We start from the raw sequence: 23,007 nt of genomic DNA, 5'->3' as shown, positions 1-23,007 counted from the left end.
TACAAGGCTATGTAGCTCACTAGGGTATGAAGTTAGTTGCCTGTAAATATGCATAAATTAGCATCATTTATCCCATATGGAGTTTCCAACAAGAACTATGAGTGCCTCTCTAAATATCTGGATGGATCACCTTTTTTCCAATACCAGAAGAAGGCAAATATCATTCAAGAATGCTAAGAATCTCAGGGGGTTACATTTTTGAGAGAAAAAAATAACTCAATTTTGGCTACAGTTAAAATACAGGAGGGAGTAGAGGATTCTGCATTCATTCATTAAATAATGGAGTCTCCATTAATTCACTCAAGAAACTTTATGGCTTGCCTTGTACCTATCTAGCCTGTGCATAGCCCTGAGGCAGGTGCTGAGATATATCAGTGCCTGCCGCCAGAGAGCTCACAGGTGTCCCTGCACACCTGGCACCCACTGTCTGCCCTGACCAGCCTGCTGTGGGCAGGGGGACATGCTATGAGATGATCTCATAATCCTGGAGATCTATGACTCATAATTCACCCCCTTGTGTTAAGCAAGAACTTTTCCCATGTGAGTGTTTATAAATTACAGTGTCTGGAAAGATAACTTGACAAGTTATCTTGACACACCTTCAAGCCATACATAGAAGCCAGGATAGATGAAGGAAAGATAAAGACCACCAAAATAGGGGCTTTGGGGCCATCGCTGAAGACAAACTTTATTCACTGTATAATCTTGCTTCAGGTGGACTGGGTTCTCTCTTCCCTTTCACAAAGGAAGTGACTCAAGATACCTGATATACTCTCAACCCTCAGAAAATGAACCTCTTTCCATTCACTTGATCCCACCAGTCACAAAGCACAGACTCTGTCATGCACCAGAGGGGCAACATGAATAAGAAGTGTTTACACTCTGAAGGAGCCGACCCAACCAAAGTGAGAGATTCAGACATGGAACAGGTGAGTGGTGTGGCAGCTGGGGCTGCTGGGAGGAAACCCCTGGCCCAGGTCCCTCGCCTCCCCCCAGGAGGCACTGTCAGAGGGGAACCTGGAAGCAAGGGCAGGAGTGAGCCAGGGCCCAGCACAGGCAGAGGTGTGGGAGGAACAAAGCACTGGCAGAGGTATGCAGGTGGGCCAAGCTCCTTCTGGAAGCCAGGCAGGAAGAATGCAAATGCAGAGGCAAGGACTGGGGAAGGTCTTAGATGGAAGTCTAAGGGAAGGGAGTCATCTCTGTACCTAGCCACCACTCTCCCCCATCTCTAAATTCCTCCACCCTGTGGCTCTTGTTCACCTAATGGTTTGCAACAATCCTCATACCTTTGTTTTCTCTCGTTTGGCTTTACCCAGAGGTTCAGTGGTATGCTGGAAACCACCTAGCCTGGTGTGTGACAGATTATGTGCTGGAGAGAAGGGATGGTTCAAACAGGAAGTATGCTGGGCTCTAGAAAGCTCCCCAAGGGAGAAGGAGGCCATGATTTATCCTGGGGCATACAAAAAACAGTGAGGACTGAATGTGACTTCTTAGGTGTCTCTGCACACCTGGGTTTGGGTAGTTTAGGCAATCATTTCTGGTTAACTGGGTGCAATAGAAGCCAGGGGCCCTTCGGTTAGGGTTTGGGGAGGTGTCTGTCTTCACAGCAGACCTCTAACCAGTGACAAGGGATGGGGACCCAGGTCTATGCTCTCTCTGGGAAAGCACAGGACAAGTCCAGCAGGCATTATTGCCTCAGGTCCATGGGCTGGGGTTCATGGCTTGAGGAAACCTAGCCAAGACGCTCATATTGCAAATGAGTAGACAGACCCAGAGAGGAAATGGGAGAAGGGCACTGAGTGTACATGTTGTTTCAATCAAACCTTAAGCTCCATAAAATCACGAAACATCCCTATTATACCTCTTTGAATATCCACATTACTGGACACAAAATAATAATCAATAAAGAAATGTGACGTCATCACTTTCCTGCTTAAAATCTTCCAGCAGCTCCCCATTACTCACAGAACAAAGTTGAACTACCCTGTCATCATCTGGACTCTATTTCTCCAGCTTCAAATCCTACCCTCTCAGGCACTATGCTCCCAAACCAGCACCCCAGGCCTACATGTTCCCACCCAAATATGCACACATCCTTATACCCACACTGCTCTCATACATGCAGTCCCTTCTCTGGCTCTACCTTCCAGCCAGTCTGAACTAGTTCCAGTCCTTTGAACATGCCAGAATTTCTCATGCCTCCAAGCTTTGCACAAGATCATCTCTCTGTTTCAGGGACTCTCTCCTCACCCCAATGCAATCCTTTATTGTGTTGAGAAATTCCTGCTTGTCCTTAAAGACCCAGGTCAGAGGGCACCTTGTCTGAGAATCCTACTCTGTGCTCTGATAATTCCTGTCCAGAAAATGCCTCTGTCACACAATTTACCACACTGAGCAGCTTCTTTCTCCACAGTCTGAGTACCAGAACTGGAATCATGGTGTTCATCTCTGAATAAGCATAGGGATGGATGGATGGATGGATGGATGGATAGCACAAATTCGAGTTGGATTGAATAGTCAATATTCAACAATCATGTGTCACAGGAGACAGAGAGAAGGCAAAACTTCCCACCTACAAGGTCTGAACCTGAATATCTCTCCTCTCCCCCTGCACCATTCCTTGGCCTCTCTAGGGGGCTCTTATATTTGTGAACAGAAGTAGAAGAGGAATTTCCAGAGTCGTAGTTATGCCTCAGCAGGAGTCTGGTCCTAGATGTTCAAGTACTAAACTACATCCTAAAAATGAGTTTGCTCAGTCTATTCCCACTGGCCTTCATTGGCTGCAGGCTTAGCAGGGACCCCAGGCCTGCAATACTGCAGCCATTAGCTCAGATTCCATTATGGAGAAGGAAGCAAACATTTTCAGAATAAATGAAATAGAGAAATAAAAGAGAAATAAAAGAATTCTTAAGGGAATCCAGAGGAAAGGGCGGATCGCTTTATCTAGAGAGCTTTTCTCCAGATTTGGAAGGATAGGGAGGAAGGAAGATGATATTATGCAGCATTCCCCGTGTGGCAAGTGCCTTCACACATATTCCTCATTAAACAATCCTCACCACCAGCCTGTGAAGTCAGCACAATTCTTTTTCACAAATGAAGAAAATGAGGTTCGGTGACCCACAGGAGATGACCTCAGGGTACAACCATGCAGCAGGAGTTCCAAAATTCAAACCTAGGGGCAACACCACCAAGTCTAAGGAAAAGGAGTGTTTCTTCCTGCCAGGAATATGGCTTTGACAAGTGACAGGCTATAAAAGACACTCTTTACTCGGATAAAACAGCACTTCTCAAGGTTTTGTCTCAGCTAGGACAGCCTCCAGGTGGGTAAAACAAGTTGGAGCAAATGGCTCTGGTATCATCCTCCATAGTATCCCCCTCCTTGGGGATCTTGCATCCCCTGGTCTGCTGCTGCCCCGTCACTGGCCACAAGGAGCTGTTACCTGTCTTTAAAGCACTAGTTCAAACATCAGTACCAATTATGACTTCGGTTCCTCCTTGAACAACTGAGACAATTGGAATATTTGAAAAGGTTTTACCAGCTAGTATAGAAAAACAGCCAAGAAAAACAGAGGAAGCATGAAAACATTGTGGAGACCAAGGCATGAAGGTTAGGGCTTCTAATTTCTGCCAGAGTGACTCCATACCATGGTTACAGGCCCATCTCCTTTAAGGGCTCTCCAGGGACTACCTACAACTAAGGCCAGGGCACCCCACAAAAGACAGGGATGGCCTGGACCACCCCAGGTGGCAGGAGGCAGCATTTCAGCCTCAGGGGTAAGGCAGGCCCAAAGCAGTAGTCCCTGGGACAGAGAAGAAGGCCTGGGGTTCAGAGCAGCTGATGAAGGTCCCTCCCCAGACCTCCTGCACTGGTTCCTGTGATGCAGAAGTATAGGCCTCATCATGTCCTCCCAAACTTAATACCCTCTGTGCTTCTGTATCACCTAATGTGCCTACAAGCCTTATGGGACATCCCCTTTGTACTAGTTAGGGTTCTCCAGAGAAACTGGGCAAGCAAGATGTGTGTGCCATTTGTGCATATGTGCATGAGTGTGTGGGGAGCAAGAGATTCATCACAAGGAATTGGCTCATGTGATTCTGGAGGCTGAGAAGTCCCAATATTTGCAGCCATTGAGTTGGAGACCCAGGAGAGCCAAAAGTGTAGTTCTAATCCAAGGTCAAAGTCCTGAGAACCAGGAGAGCTGAAAGTGTAAGTTCCAATCTAAAAGCCAGCAGCCTAGAGATTCAAGGAGAGCCAGTGTTTTAGTTCAAGTCCAAGGGCAGAAAAAGACTGGTGTCACAGCTCAGAGCATTCAGGTAGGAGAAGTTCTCCATGCTCACTGGAGGCCAGCCTTTGTGTTCTATTCAGGCTTTCAACTAATTGTATGGGGCTCAGCCAAATTAGAGAGGGCCATCTACTTTCCCCAGGCTACCGACTCAAGCATTAATCTCATCCAGAAACACCTGGACACACCCAGAATGACCGAATAACAGCTGGGCACCCTGTGGCCCAGTCAAGTTGACACACAAAATGAATTACCACAGGTAATTCAGCTGTGGTAATTCAGCAGCTACCCCTCTTTCAGCTCCTACAACTCACATCCCCTGACCAAGGCACCTGGTCTCATACCCCTGGCCTTTGCATATGTTTTCCTATATGGGACATTCTTCTCTCCATTATTTCCCCCTCGAACTCCTACACATACATCAAGACCCAGTTCATGGGTGGCTTCTCTGACTCCTCACTCTGTCTTTCCCCTGTGGTGTCAGAGCGGCTAAGTTCAGTTCAATAAGCTTTCATTAAAGACTTCCTCTACTATATGTTAGAATATGTAGAGTACTATAGTACTATAGTATAGTAGAGTACTATACGTAAGCATGAGTTAAGATGGATCAATACCCCTGTTCCCTCTGCATCTATAGTAATGGAAGAAAAAGTCATGACAAAAGATAATTTCTGAATAAGATAACAGGCATCTAGCCTAGCCTGGTGAGGTGAGTGGGGAGGAGTCTCTCTGGAGGAGAAGATTAATGAACCAAGTCTGGAAGTCAGAATAAGTACAATGAGTAGGAAGAAAATTGACGTTTCAGGTTTAGAAAACAACACAAACCACAGTGAAAGATATGAGCCCACCTATCTGTGTAGCAGGAACGTGGGGCCAAGTGAAAGAGGCTATTGGGGCAGATGCTGATGCTAGACCAGGTCATCAAACACTTATAAGCCATGCAGAGGACGCTGGCCTTTATCCCAGCATAGATAAGGGCAATGCCTTAGGCAATTATCCCACTGAGCTTTAGGATCTGTCCATATATGTGGCTTACCATGAGAATGAGTTTCTAGGGAACAAGGACTCTGTCTTAGTCACCCTGTAGCCCTACCATTCAGCCCAGTGCCTGGTACAAATGAGTTGTCAATAAGGTTTCATGCAATAGATAAGTGGATGGATGGATGGATGGATGGATTGGATGGATGAAGACAAGGGTCTCATTTGGTCTTTGCAGAAATGTAAGGATATGTGTAAGGGAGTAGCTCCTATTTTACTGGTGGGGAAGCTGAGGCACAGGGAGGTAAATGATTTGCCTAGTCTCTGAGTATATTTCTGTCCTGAGTCCCCACCCAGGATTTCTCCTCTGCAGGAGCTGCTCCTCTGCAGGAGAGACTCAGGAGGCATGCAGCTGCCACAGCCCCTGGCCTGAGACCTGCCTGCCAGCCCGAGGCTGCATCCACCGTGACCAAACCAGTTTAGGAAAAAGAGGGTCTCTGGGCTTCCCACCACTGCTTTTTCTTTAGAGGTTAAATGTCAGAGCCATGAACATTACAGGATTTTTCTCTATCACACATTTAGGTTCCCTTTCCAAAACAGGTGGATTCTTGCCAAGTTTACTCCTGATTTCTTCCTTCTTCCCAGGTATCTTTGTCTTTCTCTGTTAGCTGCACTTGCTTGTGTCCCCTGATCTTTCTGCTCCTCTTTCTCTTTCCTTTTCATCCTCTTTTCCCTCCCCTTTTTTTTTCTTTCTGTCCCCCTCTGGTACAGTTATCGCATCCTGCTAAGTCTGCCTTTTTAAAACTCCTGGTTCTGCCCTAGCATTTGCTTGAACCTCAAGTAGCTGTCTGCTAGACCTTTGCTTCTCCAGAGCCCTGGCTATGACCTCACCATCCCGTGGCTGCCCCTGCCAGAACTGAGCATAGCCAGGGAGGGAGGGGCATTAGCAGTCAGTGTTGCCTGGGAGCAGTTTATGCAGCCTGGTCTCCTTGTTTCATCTAGTGGAACTGGCCATGTAATTAACTCCTCTCAATGGAGCCCACTGGTCCCCAAGCTCCCCTTACACTCACAATTTTATTCAAGGATGTTCCAGGGCCCACATCTGCTCCAGCAGCATGTTCAGGCTACATTCCTGCCACCCTTCAGAGGGACTAGGGTTTAGAATCAGTATCTGTTCTTTGCAGCCCAGAGTTTCCTGCCCCAGGGGCTAGAAATACTTCCCCATGAGTATTTTAGGGAGCAACTTCTCCCCAGTCTATATCCAGGGCCTCTACCCAGTTCTTATCCCACATGAAGACAGAGGAGGCAGCCAAATGCAACATAGTGCAGTGGAGGGCAGGAAAACAAAGGACTTCAACTCACAGAGCTCCCTCCCTCAGCAGTGCAACCCCTTCACATCACAGAAATGGATTTCTTTGGAGGCTTATATTTTCCCTCTTGCAGAGCTCCTAAGAAGACTGATTCCCTCATTTTGGTCTCACTTTCTAGATAAGGAATATTTCTTGGTTCTTTTTAGCCTTAAAGGCCCAATATGAATTTGTAGGAACTAACAATGGGGAAAGCAAAGAAGTTTGGGGAAAGGGGAGAGCCATGAAGGGCTATGATTGCTCCTGGTTTAAATTATGTGGCTTTGTGGGGTGCCTGGGTGGCTCAGTTGGTTGTGTCTGACTTCAGTTCAGGTCATGATCTCATGGTTCCTGGGTTCAAGCCCTGCATCGGGTTCTGTGCTGACTGCTCAAAGCCTGGAGCCTGCTTCAGATTCTGTGTCACCCTCTCTGTCTGCCCCTTCCCCACTGACACTCTCTCTCTCTTAAAACTAGATGAACATTAAAATTTTTTTAAAACTTATGTGGCTTTGTTCTCTGCATTATTTTTTTATTGGAATAATGCTTTGTTATCCTGCCCTTAGAGGGATGAAACAGGAGGGCATACTGTGCCCTATGCATAATAGCAGTGAGTTTAAAGATGTCAAACTTAACCCCTCAAAAGGACCCATTTTGTGGCAGAAAAACTGTGCTCTCCTAATCATGTAGGATGAGAGTAGGATTCTGACCTTGAATGTGAACATGGTGGGTCTTCTCATTTGTGTTGTTTTCCTCTTTGTTTTGACTGCTGAGACTCTCTCAGACAAGCCTGCAGTTCACCTCTAGCAATGTCCAGGATGCTGTGGCCCCCTCAGCCAGGCACTAACTTTACCCCGCCCTCATCTCACCACAGGATCCTTGCTTCCCCTCATTCCCACTGGCTTCTCTACAAACATAGATGGAGAATGTGGCAGAGTCATAGCTGCTGTGCCTGCAGGAAATCCTGGGCTGGGGTCTCACAAGACCATTCTTGATATTCACTGGCTTTCTAGAAGGATCCCTTTCTCGTCCACTCTACCACATCCCCCAGGCAAAGGAGGGCAGTGGGCAAAGAGGTCACAGAAAGCCTGCTCAGCCCATCAACTTGCCTGTATGGGCTTCAGACCTCCTTCCTCATTTATTTTCCTCTTCCCTTCTCCAAACTTTTATGACATAGTAAATTCTTTAAGGGCCAAACAGTCCTTGAAAATACCCCAAAGGTGGATAACTAAGCCAGTCCCAGCCCTAGGGCCCTGCAGGCCACCTTTGGTCCACATTTGTCAAACTTCTGAACCCCTAGAAAATCTATGGCAGGGAGGCTTCCACAGCCAACCAGAGAAAACATTTCTCCATCTCAGTACAGTGACAGCAACATCCATCACCCTGTCATTCCAGGCCCATCTATGGAAATAACTGTGAGTCATGCTTCAGGACTGAGAAGGGCTTCTGGGTTCTGAGCCACAGCACTCAGGAGGAAACACTGAGGGCAGAGGAAGAAGGTAGAGATCAGGCCCCCTCCTACCTCTATTTTGGAGTATGTATTTTGAAAACCAATTGCAGGGGAGGAGGATACAAAGAATCTTTTTAGTTGTTATTTGTTTATTACACATTTACATATAATAATATCTTGCAACTCTATTTTTATATATATGTGTATGTGTTTAAATACATATATAAAATAAAAAATATATACATATATAATAAATTTACACACACATATATGCATACACATACAGGTAAAATATGCATGGTCTTTATTTGGCTGTGTATATTCTGAAGCTCTAGGATGAAGATAATATATATCTTTATCATTTTACAGAAGAAAAAGACAAAGATGGTAAGCATGGTTTACCAGAGTAACAGATTTATCTGGTGGACAAACTGAAACTATAACCCAGGTTTCCTGACATCCACTTCAGATACACACATACCCTCAACACCTCCTCACCTGATGAAAGCAACACGCACCTTCCAGTCTATAGCTCTTCTGGGCGGCCCACGGGAGAATATGTAAGAAGATTTGGTAATAGTTTCAGGATCTAGAAACCCAGAGGCAAGAGAAAATAGACAGGTAAAAGTCATAGAGAAATACAGAAGTACAGAAAAGAAAGTAGGAAGCCAGGACTTGGAGATCAGAGACAAATTTCTAGGGAGTTATTAATAATGAATTATAGGGGCGCCTGGTTGGCGCAGTCGGTTAAGCGTCGAGCCCCGCGTCGGGCTCTGGGCTGATGGCTCGGAGCCTGGAGCCTGTTTCCGATTCTGTGTCTCCTTCTCTCTCTGCCCCTCCCCCATTCATGCTCTGTCTCTCTCTGTCCCAAAAATAAATAAAAAACGTTGAAAAAAAAATTAAAACAAAAAATAAATAATGAATTCTACTATCCCTTCCAGGGGTATTGGCTTCTAATCAGCAAGTCAATTTTCTATGTCATTGTTCATTGAACATCCATCATACACCAGGCACAGAGTTGATCAATATGGAGAAAACATGGATGAATGGGGTATATTTTCTAGTCTCAAAAGGTCATCCTAATGAAAAAGACAGATAGTACTTAAACACCACTAATTGACCCCTGATATTAATCATCTCCCTTTTTCTTAGAAGTGCAACTTAGGTTTTAGCTGGGATTAAAGACCATATTTCTCAGCTTCATCTCAAGCTTGAGCCAAAGGCATAAGCAGAAGAGATGAGTGCAAATTTTAAAGAATATGCTGAAAGGGAAAGAATATGCCCTTCCTCCTTCCAGCTGGCTGGAATATGGAAGTGAATGCTGGACCTTCAGTAGCTACCTTTGACCTTGAGGTAAACGTTGGGTGAAACATATCGCACAGGAGAGCACAAAAACCAACAAGTCTAGGCCTTGATGGAGGCATGGGGAGGGATGGATAGCTACCAGCCCTGGGTCCCACTACCTCCAGGCTTCCCATATGAGTGGGGGAGCTCTATCTGCTTAATATACTTACTTTGGAGCTTTCTGTCATGCTCAGTTAAATGTAAGCCTAACTAGTCAAGCACCCAACAGATAAGTCAGACTACAGTAAGAGCTAATAGCATTGCACAGTGGGAGCAGAGCAAGGATCTATTGACTCTGCCCAGCCAGGTTAAAAAAAGCATCACAGAGAAGATGTGTGAGTGAGTCTTTAAAATGAAGTAGGATTCCCTCTGGTAGACAAGAGGGATGGAGCATTCCAGGTAGAGGAACCGCATCAGGCAAGCATGGAGACAGGAAAGCATGGGGTTTACTTAAGGAATGGGAAGTACCTAAATGCTGGTGAATTCCCTAAGTGGGGAGAGGCCTCCCCATGGCCACCTGTCCCTCCCAGGTACAGCTTGTGTGTGCAGCCCTGGCCCCCAACACCCCTGCTCACTTCTAAGTAATTACACCCCCAGTGCCTTTCTGTCTTGCAGCTGTTCCCACCAGCTGTTGTGACTGCTCTCACTACACCCCTCAAGTCCACGGGGAACAGGCTGCTGGGAAGGGAGGGCTGGGGGACTCCAGGGAGAGCTATTAAACACCTGCCGGGTCCCAGCAGAAAGGTTTAGGAAGATAATTTCTGGGCTTCCAGGTAATTTGGCTCTTGCAAAGAAAACTGCTACTTTCACAAGCACTGAGAGAGCAGAGACTCTGAAATCCAGAACACAAGGCCTCCACCCCTGTGTCAGTGATCCAACACCGCATAACAAACTACTCCAAAACCCAAAGGATTGAAACAACAACAATCTGATAATTCTCATGATGCTGTAAGCTGTCTGGACTCAGCTGGGCATCCTGCTTCCTGAGCTGCTGGCTGGAGTTATTCACATGGCTACAGTCTTAGGGCAGCTCGATGAGGGCTGGACAACTTGAGGTGGCCTCATGCACCTGCTTGATGGTTAGTTCTGCTGGCAGGCAGGGCCTCTGTCTCTACACTATTTTCTCAGAAGGATAGTCAGACTTCTTTTCAAGGTAGTTTATGCCCCCAAGAGGGGGTTTAGGCAGGACGTAGTCTGCAAGTTCTCTTCCACCTTAGTCTATTGGTCCAAGCAAGATAAAGGGCCAGCTTAGATTCAAGGAGAGGGGAAAGAGATTTCACCTCTTTATGAAAGAAATGGCAAAGTCACATTGCAAGACAGTAAGAAACCATCCACAGTGGAAGGATTTTTGTGGCCATCTTTAGAAACAATCTACCCTTTGACCATAATGATTCATATCCCTTGAACGTACTCATAAAACTCTGACCCCCAAAAGGGCCTAATCCCATTACAGTACCTGCTTGAAGTTCAGAACCTATCATCATCTGAATCAGATCCAGATATGGATGAGAATCCTTGCATGCAATTTCTTAGATGTGAACTAAAAGACCACTTACCTGCTTCTACACTGCCAACATACAACATGCCCAGGGATGGCAGCCTCCAGTGCTAACTTCCTTCCTCTCTTCCAGCCTCTACTAACAATCTCCTTGCTATCCTTCCAGCATTTGCCAGTCACATGTTTTAACATTAGTTATGGTAACTATCTGTTCCAGGTACCAATTTCTAGAGGCTGAAAAATGGGTGATTCATGTTATGTACAAGTAGAATGCTTGGCAAAACTGTGTACTATGGTGCCGTGGAATGTAGAAATGATTCCTAACTGTATTAGTAAGTATTCCCAGAGAAACATAAACAAAGGAAAGATACCCCTATATTTGAAGAGATTTATTAGAAGGAATTGGCTGATGCAACTATGGAGACTGAGAACTCTGACAACTCACTGTCTGCAAGATGGAGACCCAGGAAAGCCCATGGTATAATTCTAGTCCAAGGCTGCAGGCTTGTGAACCAGGGAAGCCAATGGTATCAATCCCAGTCCAAGGGCAGAAGGTTGATGTAGCAGCTCATGCAGGCATACAGAAAACAAAAAGGGGTGAATTCTTCCTCCCTCCACCTTTTTGTTCTATTCAGACCCTCGATGGATTGGATGAGGTCTGCCCATACTGGGGAGGATCATATGCTTTACTGGATTCACCAATTAATTTTTAATCTCATCCAGAAACATCCTTACAAACGTATCCAGAAATAACGTTTAATCTGGGCACCACTTGGCCTACTCAAGTTGATACAAAATACTGACCATCACGTTAATGAACTTGTAGATCTAGCTGAAGAGATTTCCAGACAGAGTGTAGAAAGTGCCATTTAACTTTAACTGCATGAAGTACATGAAGAGAGAAATGAGCTAAATAAGGAACCACTTTCAGTTTTCAAGGAGAATTTAGATAAAATGTAGAAAGCTTAAGGTAGTATCTCCAGCCAGCCAAAGACTTTTGAAGTAAGGAATGGCTGCGGAGAAAAGGTCAAATCAAGAGCATGGCCTTTAAACCCTTTGTTAAGAACTCAGGAAGATTTAAGACCATGCATCATAGGCCCTTTCAGCATGACTAAAGGCTTTCTAAGAATTCACAGTACCATGACTCATAGCTCAAGATGGAGACAGGCCTGCCTCAGAAGAAATGTCAACTCTGGCATTATCAAATGGACTGGACAATAATCTCATACATAGAAAACTCATGAAGCCTTTAGAGGAACTGTATCAGTTCTTCCAAAAATAAAGGACAGTTCAGAATGAAAAGAGACCTCTGCCCCCATTCTAACTTTCTATATGCAGGAAGCAGATTTAAAAAGCTTCTCAACTAAAAGTATGGGCCATTCTTTCCAGAAAAGGAAGGACATCTCAGAACACAGAGCCAATAATCCAAAGGACAGAACCAAAATGCAAAGGACGGAGACAAGAGCTAAGAACTTTAAGGGATGAAGAGACCACTCCAAGGAAGCAAAACTGGGCTCAAGTTAAAGAAAATTATGGGCTCCTCGAACTGGGGGGACAGGCAACATATGTGTGACTGCATTTCAGAGTTTCTGGAAACCAGCATACACATCCTGCCCTCCACCTTTTGTCTGGGTATGTCTGCCTACTGGGACTGTCCTTTCTCTGCCTCTCTATTGTTTATTGGTACATTGTAAATGGGGTGTGTAAGTAGTAGATAACTTGCCTTTTTAATTTTCAGTTCTTAATCATTAGTCACCCGATGGATTCAGCAATACACAAGGGAATTCATCTATATCTGGACCCGATGCAAAACACAAGATCAAGGACATAACTCTTATACTATGGTGGACTAAGGCTTTAGAAGTTTTCTGAATGGAATGTTGTGGAAATGACATTTGGGAACTTCTGAGTAGGCCTTAAAACATCTTAAAGCTTCTTATTTTATCCTCTTAGAACCCCAAGTCATCATGTAAAGAAGTCCAGGCTACCCTGATAGAGAAGCCAAGAAGAGAGAATGAAGATGCCCCAGCCAAAAACTAGCACCAACAGGTTAAAAGGAACCCTCCACTGTCTTAAAGGTTGAATGCAGCTACCTGAGTGAGTCTAGGCAAGACCATCAGACCTGCTGGCCAATCCACAGGATCACAAGGAATAATAAATAGTTATTGTTTCAGGTAAGCCACCAAGTTTTGGGAGGTGGTTTATCACACAAGACTCTGATACCTACATAATCTTCCTGCCCATTTTGTAGTGTAACTCTGCTGGATTAGATGGAAAATGGTATATATAGAATGCCATTGGTGGAAAGGGACTCAGGGTTACTGAGAAAAAAAGATTTCACAATTTATTTCTTCCTGCAGGACTAGGAAGACTCCACGTAATCTTAGCAAAGTCAGAAATGACACAACACTCTCATTTTACAGATAAAGACACAGATACAGAAAATGATTTGTTCATTTTCTGCAGGATGGTTGGATCTAAGAGCATATGGGTCCAAGTTTATAGCAAATACAGGACTAAAATCCTGACTTCTAATCTAAGACCCTTCTTGGTAACTACAGGGTCTTAGCCAAGAAATTCTTTCATGGGAAAAGTGGAGTGTTGAAAATTTTTCCATATATCCTTCACAATTTCAAAATATATTTGACTGAGGCTCATATAAATCCAACAAACATTAGTTTAAAGAAGTAGGGTTCATTTCCTCAGGTAATAAGATATTCAGAGAAAGCAGTGCAGGGGAAGTTCAGCTTCTCAAAACTTTCACCAGGGAACTAGGATTCTCCTATCTTTTCACTCTGTCATCCTTAATGTGGAGGTTTCGTTCCCATTCTCTGAAAAAATGGCACACCTTCAAGCACTGTTTTCCCATCACAAAGCAAGAATTAGAGAGCTAGGCTAAAATATAAGACAAAATCTTTCTTCTTAAAGACCTGGTGTATCCAGGAATGGAAGCTCTCCCTGGGACTTCTGCAAATACCCAGTTGTCCAGAATGATGTCACATGGCAATCAGATGACAAGAGAGGTTAGAAATGTAGGGTTTTGCTTTCTAGAGTCTATCAGACAAGGAAGAAAGAAGTGAAATAGGTCTTAAGTGAATCAACCAGTAGTATTTGTCATATATCTTCCAAAAGAGGGAGCCCAAACAAACAAACCGGGGAGAAAAGCAGTTATGGCACTACCATCCTAGTCCTCTACATCTTCATTCCTCATTATTAAACCCACCTGTGGATGGCTAGGCTCTTTGGATGAGTAGCATGGTCAGCCTTCAAAAAGGAAGGGAGGGTGCACATAGAAACATCCAGAGGCACAGAGATCTTCTGAGAAAGGCCTCTAGGATGCACAGTATTAATGCTCTTGTGATTCATGGAATGCCATGCATTATAAATCATCTTTATGTTGGGAGTAAGCAAAGAGAACACTAAATTTACAATAAATTTAAAATTAACCTAAATTATACATGCCTGGCAAATGGGACCCTTTTGTGAAGCAAGAAGCTGTATCTATCTGGAACATTCAGCCCAGGTCTCTGGGGCAGAATACAATTTAAAAGGAACACTCCATCGTCAGAGCTTTGTTTCTCACATCATTCTCTAACAATCTTCATTCAGCATCCAGTGGCCTAACTGGATCCAATCCCCCATCAGTGCCATTTAGGAGAAGCTCAGAAACTTCTGTTCCTTGGCATATGGTTAACATGTGTGAATATAGAGATGAAGTGTTACCGGAGGGACAGATAGAAGCTCAAGAAAGATCTACTATAAAAACAAAAAAGGAGGAAGACAGCCGGCTGGGGAGCCAGCCATCATCATTGTATAGTTAATGAGGCCAACAATGAAAAAGCACTGAGCTCTAGAGGAAGGCAAGAAATTATCCATGTTCCAGCCCAGGGAGCTCAGGCCTAACTTGGAGGCCAATTCTGGGGCAGAGACTCAGGTCCAGGGAAAGAAAGAACCACAAATACCTTCTGATGACCCTTTCCTGGTCCTTAGAGTTGGCAAATAGCAGTCACCTGGAAACTCTCGCTGTGTGGAGAGTATTACTTCTAAATTATAAACTTGGAAGAATTGATGCATGCAGGTGTCCAGCCTCTGAATTCCCTCTGTATCTCAGCTCCCAGGAAGCTGCCACAACCTTCAATCAACTAAATGGTACTACTTCCCCAGCCACAAGCCAGGTAACACCAGCAGGGGCACCAGAAAGGCTTCAGGCCTCCTCTCCCCTCCAGGAGACAGCAGTCCAGCTGAGGCAGCCAGACATGTAGTGTGCAAAGATAATTAACAATGAGCCAGTGGAAGGAACACTGTCCAGGTCAGGAGACATGACTTCTCATCTCAGCTCCCTTGCTAATTGGCCATATGATCTTGGAAAGGTCAGAACCTCCACCTCCCTGGACCTCAGTTTCATTATTTATAAAGTGTAATGGCTGAACTAGAATCAGTGGTTTTGAGACTTTGTTTAAAAGTGGGAACCAATTTTTTTTCCAGAGGCATGTTTTCTAGGAAACCAATATCAAAACCAGAAAAAAAGTGAAGCTGATCTGTTTCAAGTAGCAGAAGGAATCCAGAGCTCCCCAGAATACGGTTTAGAAAACACTGAAATAGGGTACCTCTCAGCTCTGAATGGTCTGGAGGTCCACCAAGCTTGCTAATGCAAAATGCATGAGCTGAGTGCATGGAATAAACTGAGGGCACTGCATGAGGTCAGAAACCTAACCTGCAAATGAGCTGAGCAGAACAGTATTCTGCTCCAGGTCCAAAGGTTTAGAATGACACTAATCAATTACCAATAGATGCAGTGTCCAGCTTCACCCAGCTTAGTTCATAAGTCTGTGAGTGAAAGATTCCTCATTCTGGAAGACTTTCCAGCAATCCGGTCCTTGCCTGCTCCCGTGTCTGGTTCTGAGTACCCTAGAGCAGTGCCGTACAATATAACTTTCTGTGAAGGAAATATTCTGATTCTGTGCTGTGGAATATGACACATTAGCCATCCTTCACCACATACGGCTATTGAGCACTTAAAATATGGCTGTTTTGACTTAGTAATTTGATTTCTTATCTCATTTCATTTAAATTTAAATAGCCATATGAAGCTAACAGTCACCATATTGGACAGTGCATCCCTGCAGGATCTGTATTTCCTTTCCAATTCCACCTTTTCCCCACCTAATCTAAGGTGAACTATCACTGAGAACCCCACTTGGAAAGTAGTAGTTTGAGTGCTATCCCCTATTATTTACTCCCAGGACCAACAGAGTCTCCTAGGCCCTGGCTACACCAACTATGGTCCCCGGAACATAGCAGCATGGGCATCACCTGGAGCTTGTGAGAAACACAGAACTCAGACCCCACCCAATACCTACTGTACCATAATCCGTATTTTAACAAGAACTCCAAGTGACTTTTACATTAGTCAGGGCACATGAGGAAACTGAGGTCCAGAAAATGTTCACAACCCAGTCGAGAATGGGCTGAAATAGCGGCTTAACCCACATTGCCTGATTTAGATTCACAGGACAGCTTACAGCCTCTCTTTATTTATCTGTCCTTTGTGCCTGCCCAGGAAGAGCCATTATCAATTTTTTAACAGGAGTCATTTAGTCTCCCAAACTGCCTGCTTACCCATTACTACTAAACTGTTAACACTTCAGTCCAGCCATTAACGAAGCTATTTAGCATAAACAGAAGGCAGCATCCTGGCCTCCAACCTGGAGCTAGTATAGCTAGACCAGCGGTTTCCAACCTCAAAGGTACTTCAGAGCCTTTGCAAACATTTGATTCTTGTTATAAACATATATACATATATATTAATATGTTAGAAAGCATAATTCAAAATAGCAAGAGCATGAAAAACGTGCAACACAATAAATTATAGCACACAGTAAACCTCCACCAAAGTAAATTGGCGATGCCAGCTTAAATCATCTTTGTTTAGACCGCAGAATAATTTCTGCCATCTGTGGCAAATATTTAAACTTCTGGTGAATGTGTCATTGATTAGGAATGTGGTTTGCTCCGGGGTCTTTTCTCATGTTATTTTTTGTTTTTTAACTTAGATGTCCACATGTGTCATTGTGTGAGGTTGTTGGAGTAAACATGTCGCAGCTGGGTACATTCATGATGACCAGTTCAACATGGGGCAAGGCTCGGTGTCTGCTGCTGGAGGCATCCTCTGCTTTCATAGCATAATCTTCATGCAATCACCAGTGAAGAGGGACTCGCAGCATCATATGGTGATAGTTTAAGTGCTTAAGATAATTTATGTGTGATTCTTAATTGGTATTTTGGGTCGTTTTTTTTGGAGGTGAAATTTGCATATAATGAAATGCACAGATCTTAACAGTATAATTGATTATTTTGACAAATGTACACAGGCCTGTGGAAACAATCCCCAAATTAAGTAGAGAACATTTCTGTCACCCTAGAAATTTCGCTCATGCCCTCCAATCAAGCCATACCTCCACAGTCCTGATTTCTATTATGGTAAATTAGGTGGGTTTTTTTTTCTTTTCTTGAACTACATTTAGATGGAATCACACAATATATACTTGTTTGTGTCTGCCTTCTTTCATTCAACATGTTTTTGAGACCCACCTATGTTCTTACATAGATCCATATACATCCTTTTTCATTGCTGAGTAGTATTCCATTACGTGAATATGTCATATTTTGTGTATCCATTCACTTGTAGATGGACATAAGCCTCCAGTTTGGGGCTACTATGGAAAAAGCTATTACTCATTTACAAGTCATTGTATAGATATATGTTTTCATTTCTTTTGGGTTAAATGCCTAGGAATGGATTTTCTGGGTCATATGTAAGATGAATGTTTAATCTTATAAGAAACTTCCAAACATTTTCCAAACCAGCCGGAACACTGCCACTGGCAAAGTATGAGAGTTCCAGCATTTGATATTGTCAAATGTCTCTTTTATCCCTTAACTTAGGTATAAAGAGGCTAGAAGGTGCATTTGGCAGTTTGGGTTTTGCTTGTGGAGTATCTTTTTTCCCTGCTTATTTGTCATTTTCATATCTTCTTTTGTAAAGTCTTGGTTAGAGTCTTTTATTCATTTCTTGGAGTCTTTCTTGTCTTTTTACTCCTGATCTACTAGAGTTCCTTTTTATATTCTGGATGTAAGTTCTTTGCCAGATATGAGTTTAATAAAAAATTTCTCACAGCCTGTGTCTTGCCTTTTAAATTTCTTAATGGAATGTTTAGTTTTTCTTTATGTTTTGAATATGCAAATAATTTTATACAATGTTAATATTTCACTTTGATATAACAACTTTCTACTCTCCACTTTCTAAGTCTCAGAGCTTTTAAAAATAAATAAATAAATCAGGGGTTGGGTAGGGAGAGGGGGATGAATAGGCAGAGCACAGAGGAGTTTAAGGGAAGTGAAACTACTCTGTATGATGTGGATAATGGTGGATACATGTAATGAAACATGTCAAAACCCATATAATGTACAACTCCAGGAGTGAATCCTACTGTAAACTATGGGCTATGGGCAGTAAAATGTGTCAGCTTAGGTTCATGGATTGTAACAAATGCACCCCTCTCGTGGGGTTATTGATAATGGGGTAGGTTTCAGGGAAGGGACCAGGGGATATATGGGAACTCCCTGTACCTTAACTCAGTTTTGTTGTGAACCTGATCCTATTGCTAAAAAATAATATCTATATTAATAAATTAAATAAAGGAAACTTACCATTTGCAACCACGTATTGATGTAAATCTAGATTTTTTAAACTATTCTCATTTACTGACTTTATAATAAGTAAATGTAAACATTCTTTAATAAAGCAATACTTAAACTTTTATATATCACAACTGCCTACTATACTTTATTTATATTAAAGTTTCCATTCAAACAAAACAATTTTTTAGAAATGCAAAAATTGTAGGTATGCAGAGGCCACTGTTATTCAGTGCACTCTGATTAACTGTAAAAAGGTATTCCTTCTCTTCATGCTTGCAATTCTCTGGTCAACCATCAACCAAATAAAAACATTTCTACACTTATGCACACTCTACCTCACCATGTAATTCAATTATAGAATACAAAGTGGCAAATGCTCCAGGAGGCCCATGGAATCCCAGTTTGTATGGTTCTTGTATTCTTGGATCCATTATTAAGTTACTCAATACCAGTCATTTACAACCTCAGGAGTCTCTTTATGCCTCCACAAGAGCAACTACTGGGTCCCAGGGTTCAGAACTTCTTACCAGGATAGGCTGAGACTTCCTGGCTGAGAAAGCCAGTTTCAGCACTAATTCAGTGCTTTTGGAAGGCATTGATCAAAAAGGGGTAAAAGCATTCCTCAACTGCACTTTTGGGTTTCTTCTCTCAGAAATCTCCCATGACCTATCAAAACTTTAATTTTGCAGACAGGGGAGCTGTTGTTGCTGTTGTTTTTATGTCAGAGGTATATTCTAAAATCAAAGGATGGGACACCTGGGTGGCTCAGTCAGATAAGGCACCGACTCTTGATTTTGGCTCACAGTCGTGAGATTGAGCCCCACGTCAGGCTCCATGCTGTGTGAAGCCTGCTTGAGATTCTCTCTCTCTCCCTCTCTCTCTCTCCCCCCGCCTCCTTCTGTCCCTCTCTACAGATCACGCACACTCTGTCTGTAAAATAATTAAATAAATAAATAAATAAATAAAGCAGAAATTGAATATGGGCAATATTGTTATTGCAAATTCCTTAAATTTTCTACACTACACGATGTTTGAAGAATGCAGCTCTGTACGTTGTTATATAATTGCAAATGGATAATATATCTACACATTGTGTATGTATATGTATATATATACAATTATATTTGTATATAAATTACTTACATATGCAACACAAGGTGATGATGCAGAGGATGTGGACCAACAGAAATCCTCACACCTAGCTGATGACACTATAAATTGGTACCACCACTTTGACAGTGTGCTGTTACCTAGTAAAGTTGACCAGCACATATCCTACATCCCAGAAACACCACTCCTAAGTACAAACCCTAGATAAACTCTTGTACTCAGACATCAGGAGCCATGAAAGAATGCTCACACCAGCATTTACCAACATTTCTCATGGTGGTAAAAAACTGTAGAACACACAAACGTCTGTCAACAGTAAAGTCAGTAAGGAAATGGTGAAGTACTCATGTGATGAAATAGTAGGTGGCAATATAATGAACTAAAACTCACAAACCCATTTAGAAGAAAAGAAAAAAGTATAAAAAAATACACACAGTATGATTCCATTATACAAACTTCAAAAACACAAAACCTAATAATATAATGTTTAGTGATATGTGAATAGTTAGAAAGACTTATAAAGAAAATCAGGGGAATGCTATCACACAAGTCAGGATAGTGTTTGCCTTGGGGGAAAGGAAGGGAATGGAAAGGGAGGCACATGGGAGGCATTCAAATGCAGGCACTGATCTGCTCCTTAACCTGGGTGGAGGTTTCATGAGTTAGTTTTCTTTTTCTTTAAATTGTGTGTGTGTGTGTGTTAACCTCTAAACTCTGACCTATTTTACACTATAACTTATATATCAATACATAGTGATGCTTCCATAGAAGCTACAACTTTACGAGACTATATTCACTAGAATAACCTGCAACCAAGGTGTGGTTCACACTCTGGGATGCACAAGGAACGAAACCTGCAAACAGGCAAGAAAACAGCAGTTCATGTCTCCCGTCTCTGGTTCACTCTGGGACATATGCTCCCTGTATGGGATAGCTCCTGGAATTACTAACATTACTTAAATGGTTTTCCCCTGAAAGCTCATGGCAAAATTTCTATAATTTCACTATGCATACAAGACCCTTCACAGTTACACCTTGGTCTGCACAGCTGCTTAGAGACCACCCGTGTGCTCAGGGGCCCAAGGTCTGCATGCATTGCTGGCTGGGCACAGACTCAGGACCTCTCAGTGACCTTTTCCCTCTAATTATAGGTACTGCTGGCTTAAGCCAGTCATATTATATGCATAATATTATGTATACATATATACATATTATATACATAATAAATTCAAATATTCATTTCTTCCCTTTCCCTTTCTCTATGTTTTCTCTTTGCGGTAAGATGCCTATAGCTGACCAGAAAGCTGTTCCTTGGAAAGTAAGCTCATTGAGGGCTGGCACCATTGTCTTTCTATTTGCAGCCCTGGTCTACCACAGAAGGTATTAGCTCCACACTATGGTGCTCATCACAGCCTGTCTCAATGTGCAGCTGTCTCTTAGGCCTATTTCTGGATGACATTACCATCCTCCACTCACTTTGAAGCCCTTCTCATTCCTGCCTATTTTTTCTCTCCCTTGTGTACCCCAGGTTTCATTTTCCCACTTCCTGTAGACCTCATCAGGAATCCTCTGACCCCAAGTGGAGTCTGCTCCTCTTTGGCCTGTACCCCATTCATTTATTGAGTACTTATTCTGTGCCCGTTCTCTATTAAATGCTTTCCATACCTTAAAATTCAATTCTCACCAACCTAGAGAGCAGGCGTTATTATCCACATCTTACAGAACAGGGTACTGAAATGCCAAGGGATCCAGTAATTTACCCACCCAGGGCATACTCCAACCCAGGACTGACTGACCCTAGAATTCACCTCATTCCCCTGCTTCTCACCACTTGTACAGGAAGTGGTGCTGTGCCACCAACACTCCTGCCCTCCGCCCCTGGCTGCCAACACACCACTCTCCCTTCTGCTAGCAAGATCTGCCTGGCTCACCATGAAAACATCAAGCAAGTGGCTAGCAACATGCACTCCTTCCATGGCTCCATCTTACACCAACATCTGCCAGTCCAAACCCCAAGTGACCTGCATCTTTCCTCGGATCTGCCAGCACCATACAATGTCTTCCTAATGCAGAAACAGTGTCTCCTAGAGCCAATGTTTCATTTCTCGAAGAAAATGAACACAGCCTTTAGCCTTGGTGCAGTCTATTCAATCACCTCAATTTCTCCCAGTGGCTTGGTCCTTTTCCTCCTGATATGGTGTCCAAAATAAATCCAATTTCTCTGCTGATCTGAAGCTCACATCAAACTCTTTTCTTCCAGGCATGTGAATTAGCACAAATACGTCCCCTGGGTTCATCCCAATTGAGCTACCTGACGCTCAGCACTGACAGTTTCGTCTCTTAGAAAGAAAAGGATGTAAGAATGGAGCTGCTACTCTGGACTTAATTCTGACCAACAAGGAAGAACAAATTGGTAAAGTAGAAGTGACAGGAAACTTGGGAGAAAGGGACTGTGTCATGTTGGAGGTTATTATTTTGAATGAAAGAAGCATTAAATATAGTCAGACATGTCGTTTTTGAAATGTAGGTTTCAAAACATTCAGACTGGTGCCATAGACAGACTCTAAAAGAACAGTGACCATATTTACAAACCAAAAATCAAGATGTGTCACAGGCCAAGAGATTTCATGTTGCATCTGGTGCAATGGGCAGTTTGAGGAAAAGAAGTCTAGATAGAAAAACAATGATGCTAGCACGCATTTCAATAGCCTATGGGAATAACAGGACAGATTATCTAAAATACTGTATGCCTGAAATTTTATCACATTAGAACACTGAAAGATGTTGAGAGGCCATACTACCGGAAATTCTTGGGATGCAATTATAGTTAATACCGTTTTAAAAGACATGGAGACATCTACAGAAATCAATGCATCTGCACAGGGAGTTCTTTAACGAATATAGATTTCAAAAGGATGTCAGTAGTGGGGAGTGTCAAGGAAAGGTGTTAGAAAAAGGATGACTTTGAAAAACAGAGGAAACAGCAACTCAAATTAACTTAAAGGAAAGAAACATAAAAGTTCATTAGGAGGGTGGGCTCCAGGCATAGTCTGAGAGGGACACTTTCTAGGACTTCCTCCGTCCTACCCTCCCTGTGTGCTGGCTTTACCCTCAGGCTGGATGAAATTGGATAATACAGTCATCCCTAAACCGATCACTGATGAGAATGGTTTCATAAAATTATAGTCAAATAATCACCTAGGATATACTGGGTATAAAGGATATAATGGATGTTGAGGAATCAGTCAGAATAATCACTACAGATGGGCACATAGCCAGGGAGAAATGCCAGAGTGGTAT

General features: G+C 43.1%; 1 long non-coding RNA gene across 1 annotated transcript; it reads left to right on the top strand.

Moving 5' to 3' along the window:
• Nucleotides 1-589: 589 nt before the first annotated feature.
• On the top strand, nt 590-17,111 carry LOC125164658 (uncharacterized). Its single transcript, XR_007151850.1, has 3 exons — nt 590-929; nt 12,850-13,070; nt 16,950-17,111. It is a non-coding gene; the product is annotated as an uncharacterized LOC125164658 (long non-coding RNA).
• The last annotated feature ends 5,896 nt before the right edge of the window (nt 17,112-23,007 follow it).

This window comes from Prionailurus viverrinus, chromosome B1 (assembly GCF_022837055.1).
Source record: "Prionailurus viverrinus isolate Anna chromosome B1, UM_Priviv_1.0, whole genome shotgun sequence".
NCBI classification, from domain to species: Eukaryota; Metazoa; Chordata; class Mammalia; order Carnivora; family Felidae; genus Prionailurus; species Prionailurus viverrinus.
Note: the sequence above shows the minus strand (reverse complement) of the source record. Positions and strands in the feature narration are given on the sequence as shown.